This window comes from Aplidium turbinatum, chromosome 7, assembly GCF_918807975.1.
Source record: "Aplidium turbinatum chromosome 7, kaAplTurb1.1, whole genome shotgun sequence".
NCBI lineage: Eukaryota > Metazoa > Chordata > Ascidiacea > Aplousobranchia > Polyclinidae > Aplidium > Aplidium turbinatum.
In genome coordinates this window covers 21,640,354-21,649,797 of record NC_137478.1, presented here as the reverse complement: position 1 = coordinate 21,649,797, position 9,444 = coordinate 21,640,354, and positions in this window count along the sequence as shown.

Genomic DNA, 9,444 nt, shown 5'->3' with positions numbered 1-9,444 from the left:
TTGAACGTCTTTGTTTTATCATAGCCAAAACATTTTTTAAATGAAATTGCAATAAACTGTTTTATGTTGTTTAAAACAGACATAATATAACAATTTTTAGTTTGGTCATGCGTACTGAACACTAAGTTAAGGTGTTGATTTTAAGAACCAATGAACTAAAGTCCGCGTGGGATCGAAATCCCACATCTAGTATTTCGATTTTTGGGTTAATGTTTAACACTTAATTCTGCGTGTTTTGTTTCTTAACCTCACGTCAGTTGCTTGTACACACGGTTGTGGTTTTTCTTAATCACAACAAGATTCACTTTTTCACATAAAAAACATACAAATCTAAAAATTTGCCAATAAGTCCCTTTTGTTTGCTCAGATTCCAACATAAATAGATGAAAAATCGCTTTACCTTTGATCTATTTTACTATTTTCTGACAAATAATCAGGTTTTAGCAACACTTTTGCAACAACTTATTAGGTTTTTACGTGTTTTCTAGCTACAATCTACTTATCACGAGTTTACTTATAATAAAAACGGTGGATAAAAATAAAGAAACTCAAGTTAGAATGATGTAACCTTCGTGATTTGCGATAATTTTGTGCCTACAAAATGTCAATTTTAAAACTGAATCAAAGTTAAACACATGTAACGTATAACATTTTACTTGTTTGTATACAGAAATACCAAAAGTATTAATTATTTCCAACCATATAACGCCATCCATTCGTTTAGAATCGACATAACCCTTTTTTTTTTAAAAACAAGTCTGAACACGATTTATATGAAATTAGCGGTTTATTTTAAATCGATTACAATATCGTTTCAAATTGATTTTGTGGCAAAAATGTTTATTTATTTACATCATGTAAAAGTACGATTTTTTTTTTTCATTGTGTTACTGTTTGGTAAATTTTTGTTAATATCTCCGCCTCTTGTGTAACTTTAAGTGTTTTACAAGATCTAAACAAAAATCAAGCAGTCTGATGCATTTCATGGTAACTTTTGAACAGGTCTAAACCGGTTTTGATGAAAATATGCTTGAAAACACATGATGATGCTTTATTAAATGATCCACGTTTATCACCACGAGCCAAACCAGTTGCAATAATTTTGTTTCACAACATCAAAAAACTTTGTGTTCGTAGATTTTAACAATTGTTTGGTCTGTAATCGACTTTACCGGTTTGTTTACCATCAACTTATGTTTAAACATAAGAAAATTACTTGAACGTTCTACTTGGATACATAGTACCATAGCATTTACGCGTGATGATTACTTTTAACAACAGCAAACCAATGACACCAATTTATTCAACAGATCCATTAAGCAAAGATTTGTTTATCATTATCCGCAACTATTTCTATTGTCTTTTCACCATTGAATCAGTTCCTCAGACTTTCTTTTGTCGTATGTTGTGTAATGTTTAATTCTTAAAAATATGTTATTTGAACAATTTTCCGCTTTTATGCTTATCCTCATCTCAAACAGATTGCTTGTGAAGACCGTATATTTTAATAGTTTCCATATTTTAGTAAAGATTTCCATGTTTCATTTAACTCTTTTATCTTACCCCTACATCTAAACTTATTGTTTGGTTCCTCTTGAACTGTCTTTTGGTCACATGTTCCTGGTGCTTCATCTTTATTACCTTATCTCACTTAGAATACACTGGTTTGTGGTTAGTCTATGTAATACTAACATATACACCTGGTACTAATTATTACTTCCAGACAGTAGATTCATCCTCTTTATCTTCACTTAATCTTACAGTACAACGGCTTTAATCTCTTCCAAACTCCTCTTCTTTAGTCTTTCTCTGATCTTATTGGCTCAAAACGTAATAAGTTTACCAACTAGTCTTTCTGTCTTTACATATCCATGGTATTTTACCGCCACTCGTGTGTTTTTCAGATATAAATCCAAAGGTAAAGCTTTAATTTTGTGCAACATTTTCAAAATAACGTCAAACGATTTTTTAAGACATGTACAAAATATCATCAAATTGTGTTTGATCCTAGAAACAAATAGAAAAAAAATGTATATCTACGTAATACTTTTCACTAAACACAGATGCAAAATTGTTAAATCACTCAGTTTTGATGATCACTGTCTGTTACACAACAACAATCTATCTTTTGCTTGAGTAAACGTTTTTTTTCTTTTAGATAAATCACAATATCTGTACACACCTTTCCACAGTGATTGTCTACCAAAGTGGTGCTCCTTCCACAACACTTGTTCGAAATATTTGTGGTGACGTACTTGTATTTAATATGATTATGATATGCTAACTGTAAGCTATCAAACAAACTCTAAGACACTGTAAAATATATACCAAAGGGTATTTGCAGAAAAACATATTATAACTAGATTATCCTATAAAATTACATCTCTCTATTATATTTTTTATTATATATATATATCATATTATACCTATTAAAAATTATATAGAATATGTTAAAGTAGTTTTCTATTATAGTATATTCTAGTTTTCTTGACAAATGCTCTTTGGTATATATTTTACAGTGTCTTAGAGTTTGTTTGATAGCTTACAGTTAGCATATCATAATCATATTAAATACAAGTACGTCACCACAAATATTTCGAACAAGTGTTGTGGAAGGAGCACCACTTTGGTAGACAATCACTGTGGAAAGGTGTGTACAGATATTGTGATTTATCTAAAAGAAAAAAAACGTTTACTCAAGCAAAAGATAGATTGTTGTTGTGTAACAGACAGTGATCATCAAAACTGAGTGATTTAACAATTTTGCATCTGTGTTTAGTGAAAAGTATTACGTAGATATACATTTTTTTTCTATTTGTTTCTAGGATCAAACACAATTTGATGATATTTTGTACATGTCTTAAAAAATCGTTTGACGTTATTTTGAAAATGTTACACAAAATTAAAGCTTTACCTTTGGATTTATATCTGAAAAACACACGAGTGGCGGTAAAATACCATGGATATGTAAAGACAGAAAGACTAGTTGGTAAACTTATTACGTTTTGAGCCAATAAGATCAGAGAAAGACTAAAGAAGAGGAGTTTGGAAGAGATTAAAGCCGTTGTACTGTAAGATTAAGTGAAGATAAAGAGGATGAATCTACTGTCTGGAAGTAATAATTAGTACCAGGTGTATATGTTAGTATTACATAGACTAACCACAAACCAGTGTATTCTAAGTGAGATAAGGTAATAAAGATGAAGCACCAGGAACATGTGACCAAAAGACAGTTCAAGAGGAACCAAACAATAAGTTTAGATGTAGGGGTAAGATAAAAGAGTTAAATGAAACATGGAAATCTTTACTAAAATATGGAAACTATTAAAATATACGGTCTTCACAAGCAATCTGTTTGAGATGAGGATAAGCATAAAAGCGGAAAATTGTTCAAATAACATATTTTTAAGAATTAAACATTACACAACATACGACAAAAGAAAGTCTGAGGAACTGATTCAATGGTGAAAAGACAATAGAAATAGTTGCGGATAATGATAAACAAATCTTTGCTTAATGGATCTGTTGAATAAATTGGTGTCATTGGTTTGCAGTTGTTAAAAGTAATCATCACGCGTAAATGCTATGGTACTATGTATCCAAGTAGAACGTTCAAGTAATTTTCTTATGTTTAAACATAAGTTGATGGTAAACAAACCGGTAAAGTCGATTACAGACCAAACAATTGTTAAAATCTACGAACACAAAGTTTTTTGATGTTGTGAAACAAAATTATTGCAACTGGTTTGGCTCGTGGTGATAAACGTGGATCATTTAATAAAGCATCATCATGTGTTTTCAAGCATATTTTCATCAAAACCGGTTTAGACCTGTTCAAAAGTTACCATGAAATGCATCAGACTGCTTGATTTTTGTTTAGATCTTGTAAAACACTTAAAGTTACACAAGAGGCGGAGATATTAACAAAAATTTACCAAACAGTAACACAATGAAAAAAAAAATCGTACTTTTACATGATGTAAATAAATAAACATTTTTGCCACAAAATCAATTTGAAACGATATTGTAATCGATTTAAAATAAACCGCTAATTTCATATAAATCGTGTTCAGACTTGTTTTTAAAAAAAAAAGGGTTATGTCGATTCTAAACGAATGGATGGCGTTATATGGTTGGAAATAATTAATACTTTTGGTATTTCTGTATACAAACAAGTAAAATGTTATACGTTACATGTGTTTAACTTTGATTCAGTTTTAAAATTGACATTTTGTAGGCACAAAATTATCGCAAATCACGAAGGTTACATCATTCTAACTTGAGTTTCTTTATTTTTATCCACCGTTTTTATTATAAGTAAACTCGTGATAAGTAGATTGTAGCTAGAAAACACGTAAAAACCTAATAAGTTGTTGCAAAAGTGTTGCTAAAACCTGATTATTTGTCAGAAAATAGTAAAATAGATCAAAGGTAAAGCGATTTTTCATCTATTTATGTTGGAATCTGAGCAAACAAAAGGGACTTATTGGCAAATTTTTAGATTTGTATGTTTTTTATGTGAAAAAGTGAATCTTGTTGTGATTAAGAAAAACCACAACCGTGTGTACAAGCAACTGACGTGAGGTTAAGAAACAAAACACGCAGAATTAAGTGTTAAACATTAACCCAAAAATCGAAATACTAGATGTGGGATTTCGATCCCACGCGGACTTTAGTTCATTGGTTCTTAAAATCAACACCTTAACTTAGTGTTCAGTACGCATGACCAAACTAAAAATTGTTATATTATGTCTGTTTTAAACAACATAAAACAGTTTATTGCAATTTCATTTAAAAAATGTTTTGACTATGATAAAACAAAGACGTTCAAAGTCATAATTCAACTGTGAAAACTCGTGATCATGAAATTATGTGCTATAGCAGGTGCCTAAGCTTTTCAAACAGGAGATGCTAGCAGTTTATTAAAGGGTGTCATCCAATTAAGGGAAGCGATTAAGTTGTAAAATCCACTTCGTTAGACGAATTTGATAGGAATTAAGGAACTATGGGTTCGTTTTGATACAAATCAATCAGTGTAACAGATAAATTTTGAAGTTTGGATGTACAGTAATACAAGACAATGTATTAGGACTGGTATAAAATAATCTTTTGTTTTCGAGATCTGCTTGTGTGCTTTCACCCAGCAATGAATTGAAGTGAAAAAATTTAGTTGTGGATTGATACTCATAGAAAGTTGTTGGCTTAAATATACCTACCTCACTGAAATTAGGTTATAAGTAGATGTGGAAAAATCATTACATAAAGTTAGAGGCACATTGAACGTATAAAACAATGGGTTACTAGAAAAACATCTTTCAATGTGATAAAATAGTTTGGTATATTTGTTAGAGATTACATATTAGGTAAGATATAATTACAAAACAGTTTAAGCACTGAGCGTTATAAAACTGAAGAACCCTAACGAAACAGCAACCTGTTATGAAAGTTCATAAAACAACATTGATTAGTTACTTATGCAAGTCAACAAGGAAACTAAAGTGAATCTTAAGTTATAACTAAAGTGAATCTTGTGTTATAAACTTATAAACTACCAACCCTTGAATGGTAAATTTACGTTAATACTACAAAATTTTTACCCGTCAAAGCATTTCATCAAAACAATGCAACTCCGTGACTTCTTTTGTTTCTTAAACAATCTTGTGGAGTGGTTCTGGAGTTTGTAAAATGCAACGCATATGAAGCCTACCAAAGACGTTTTTAATAAAACAGCATTAAGACTGATTTATACAATACAACTTACCACGATTCAAAAATAATGTGTTGTTATTTTAAAACAGTTAGTTATAGGTAATTATTATCTTTACAGATGAATTGTACTTATGGAATAGGAAAAATATACATAAGTAATCTCTAAATCGCTAAGAATGAATGTGAAATTAAATTGTAGTTGTAGCAGATAGAAAATATAAATCACTTAAAGTAATATGTTTCATAAAACTAGGCTACTAGTATAAAATTTTATCATCTACAAAGTAAACCATGCGTGTGTTTAACAAAAATAACAGGGGTTGAAAATGTGAAAAAAAATACTTGTGACCATAGTATAAACAAGACACTAATCCGTTTTACAAATGTAAGCGTGGGATCGATCACGGATCCAACAGCTCAACAATAAAACCTTCAGAACCGAATGGAGGTGAAACCCTAAGTAAACAGTGTTGTCATTTAAAAGTCTCATGAGACACATCCAAAGTGTTTTATGATTTTTAGATTAAGATTATAAAAACAATTTAAGAGTTTGCAAATCATAAGTGTGCTTTAAGTTGCTGGAAATACGGTTAAGGTTGCTGGGAGTAAGCTTATGGTTGCTGGAAATACCTCAAAAGAATAAATAAGCAGATGTATTATTCTTGAAAGAAATAAAAAAAAAATTATTTCAACAAACTGCACACTAAAACTTTTGTAAAACATTAACACGAAAAACAAAACAACAACATTATTTTAAGAAATTAAAAATGTTAGTTCTGTGACTTACAAAACTGAAAAAAATAATTTTAATAAATCATAAACTTTTCATTGCAAAAACCAACAACTAAAAAATACTTTTAACAAACTACAAACTTTTAAGTTCCATAATTTAAAACTGAAAACAAAATTATTTCAACAAACTGTAAACTAAAACTTTTTTAAAACATTAACACGAAAAAAAATAAGAAATTAAAAATGTTAGTTCTGCAACTTACAAAACTAAAAAAAAAAAAAATTTTAATAAATCATAAAGTTTTATTCTAATAAGATACACACGAAAAATTATTTTAACTAAAAAAATAGTTAAGTTTTGTTTTACAAACTAGAAAGTAGTTTTTACAAATCGTAAACTAAAAGTTTTATTCTAATAACATAAACACGAAAATTAATCACAAACTCAACTTTTATTAAACTGAAAAATAGTTTTATCAAATCACAAACTTTTAATTGCACAAACCAACAACCAAAAATATTTTTAACAAGCTACAAACTTTCAGTTTGTATGATTGATAAATTAAAAAAAAAACATTAACTAACGAGGTGCAAACTTTATGTTCCATAATTTACAACTGAAAATTAGTTTTAACAAACGTTTAAGTTCCATAATTTACAACTTAAAAAATAGTTTTAACAAACTACAAACTTATAAGTTCCATAACTTACAAACTGAACATAAAAAAATAGTCTTAACAAATTATAATCTGAAAGTTTAACACATGAAAACATACACATGAAAAATTATGTTAAGTGACAAACTTAAGTTTTCTTTTACAAACTTAAAAAATATTTTCAACAAATTGCAATTTTATTTTTACAAGCTTAAAAAACTATAACAAAATATCACAAGTTTCTGTTGCATAATTTGTAACGTTAAAATCTGTGTTTGGAGATTTGTTTGTATGTTTTTATCAGCAGGTGTCATTACGTGTTGCAAAATTTGTAACGTTAAAATCTGTGTTTGGATATTTGTTTGTGTGTTTTTATCAGCAGGTGTCATTACGTGTTGCAAAATTTGTGCTCTCATTCTGCTGGAGTTTGTATTTTTTTATGCTTGTCTTAAGGTAACAATTTGTGATGTAGATTGCGCTAGGTTTGTTGATTTTTTTCCAGTCCTCAGATTGTAGAAGTATATGTTGCAACAATTTGTTCTATAGCTGTTCATTTGGGTGTTCTCGTTGTTTAAAAGAAATGTTGATTGTTTAGCTGGTATTAGCATCATCTAAAATAAAAGTGTAAAATTTATTCCTGCATGATAAGCCTAAAGTTATGTTGTTTTGACCAAGCTATTACTCCAGGCTAGTTACATTTATCAAACCTTACCATAAAGTTTTAGCTGAAGCCGCTGTTACAGCGAAACGAAGACCTGGTGAAATAAAGGTTTACTGAAACCAACATAAACCGAAAAGATGATAAAATGCAATATTTATTAGTGTTCAAAATGATTAAATGCAGTATTTATTACTGTTGAAGATGATTAAATGCAGTATTTATTAGTGTTCAAGATGATTAAATGCAGTATTTATTAAGTTTTTTCGGTCAAGTTATGGGTTTTGCCTTACAATGAACTAAAACCATTCCACTGATTAAAAGATTCATCAAAGTACAACGAAATGTTCAATCAACCTAAACATTCCAAACAACAGTGAAACCTCATATACCAATAAAATCACCAAAAGATCCCACCAATCAATGACAAGTTATGAAACTCGAAAGATCCACTCCCCATTAGAATGCAACACAGTATTCGGAAAGACCTGGAATCGAACCAATAGACCTATCCATCAGATTCAATAGTGAAAACTCCACTCCTGCAAGCAAACAGCTTCACGAAAAAACATGGCTGCAACCAAACCTATAAAAAATTAACAAAACATACAGACACATACAGAACATATACAAAACATATACATACAGACAGTTTGCTAACTTAAACGCGATCAGCTCCCACTACGTATGGTACGAGAATAAAAACAAACATTTGTTTATGGCATTTAAATCGTGATGCTCTATATGCCTAGAACCAAAAGATCCCACCAATCAATGACAAGTTATGAAACTAGAAAGATCCACTCCCCATAAGAATGCAACACAGTATTCGGAAAGACCTGGAATCGAACCAATAGACCTATCCATCAGATTCAATAGTGAAAACTCCTCGAACTAATAGACCTATCCATCAGATTCAATAGTGAAAACTCCACTCCTGCAAGCAAACAGCTTAGCGAAAAAAACATGGCTGCAACCAAACCGATAAAAAATTAACAAAACATACAGACACATACAGAACATATACAAAACAAATACATACAGACAGTTTGCTAACTTAAACGCGATCAGCTCCCGCTACGTATTGTACGAGAAGAAAAACAAACATTCGTTTATGGTATTTAAATCGTGATGCTCTATATGCCTAGAACCAAAAGATCTGCAGTTTAAATCAGCAACACTACATTAGCTAATATTTTGTGAGGTTGATACTTTATGTTTGTTGAGCAAGAAATATAAATAACGTTAATAAACCTTTATGATCTTCAAGTATATGCTTTAGGTGTGTTTAGGACTTGTATTGGAATAATAATTATGGCAGTACTTCGAAGCGAAGATGAAAAATAGTTAAAATCACATCATTTACAAGCTCTCACTCTCACTACTTTAGAAACCGTAAATAATTCTTCTGCAGGCCTCTGCTTACTGGACTTTAGACCTTGCTAGGCTATTCTGAAGATATCATTATACAGGAAGCAGGTTGAGTTCGTGCATCCACAACAAAACTGCTTATGATAGACAAATCTCTGTTTAGTGGACTTTAGACCTACTGGATTATGAGAGTTTTACGCCTAACCACCACCAGCTGTGTAGAACAAAACGGTTTCATTAATATCACTCTTAACAGATTCGAAAAATAAGAAAGGTACACATTTCAAAAACAATCATTATTTATCATATTTAATAAAC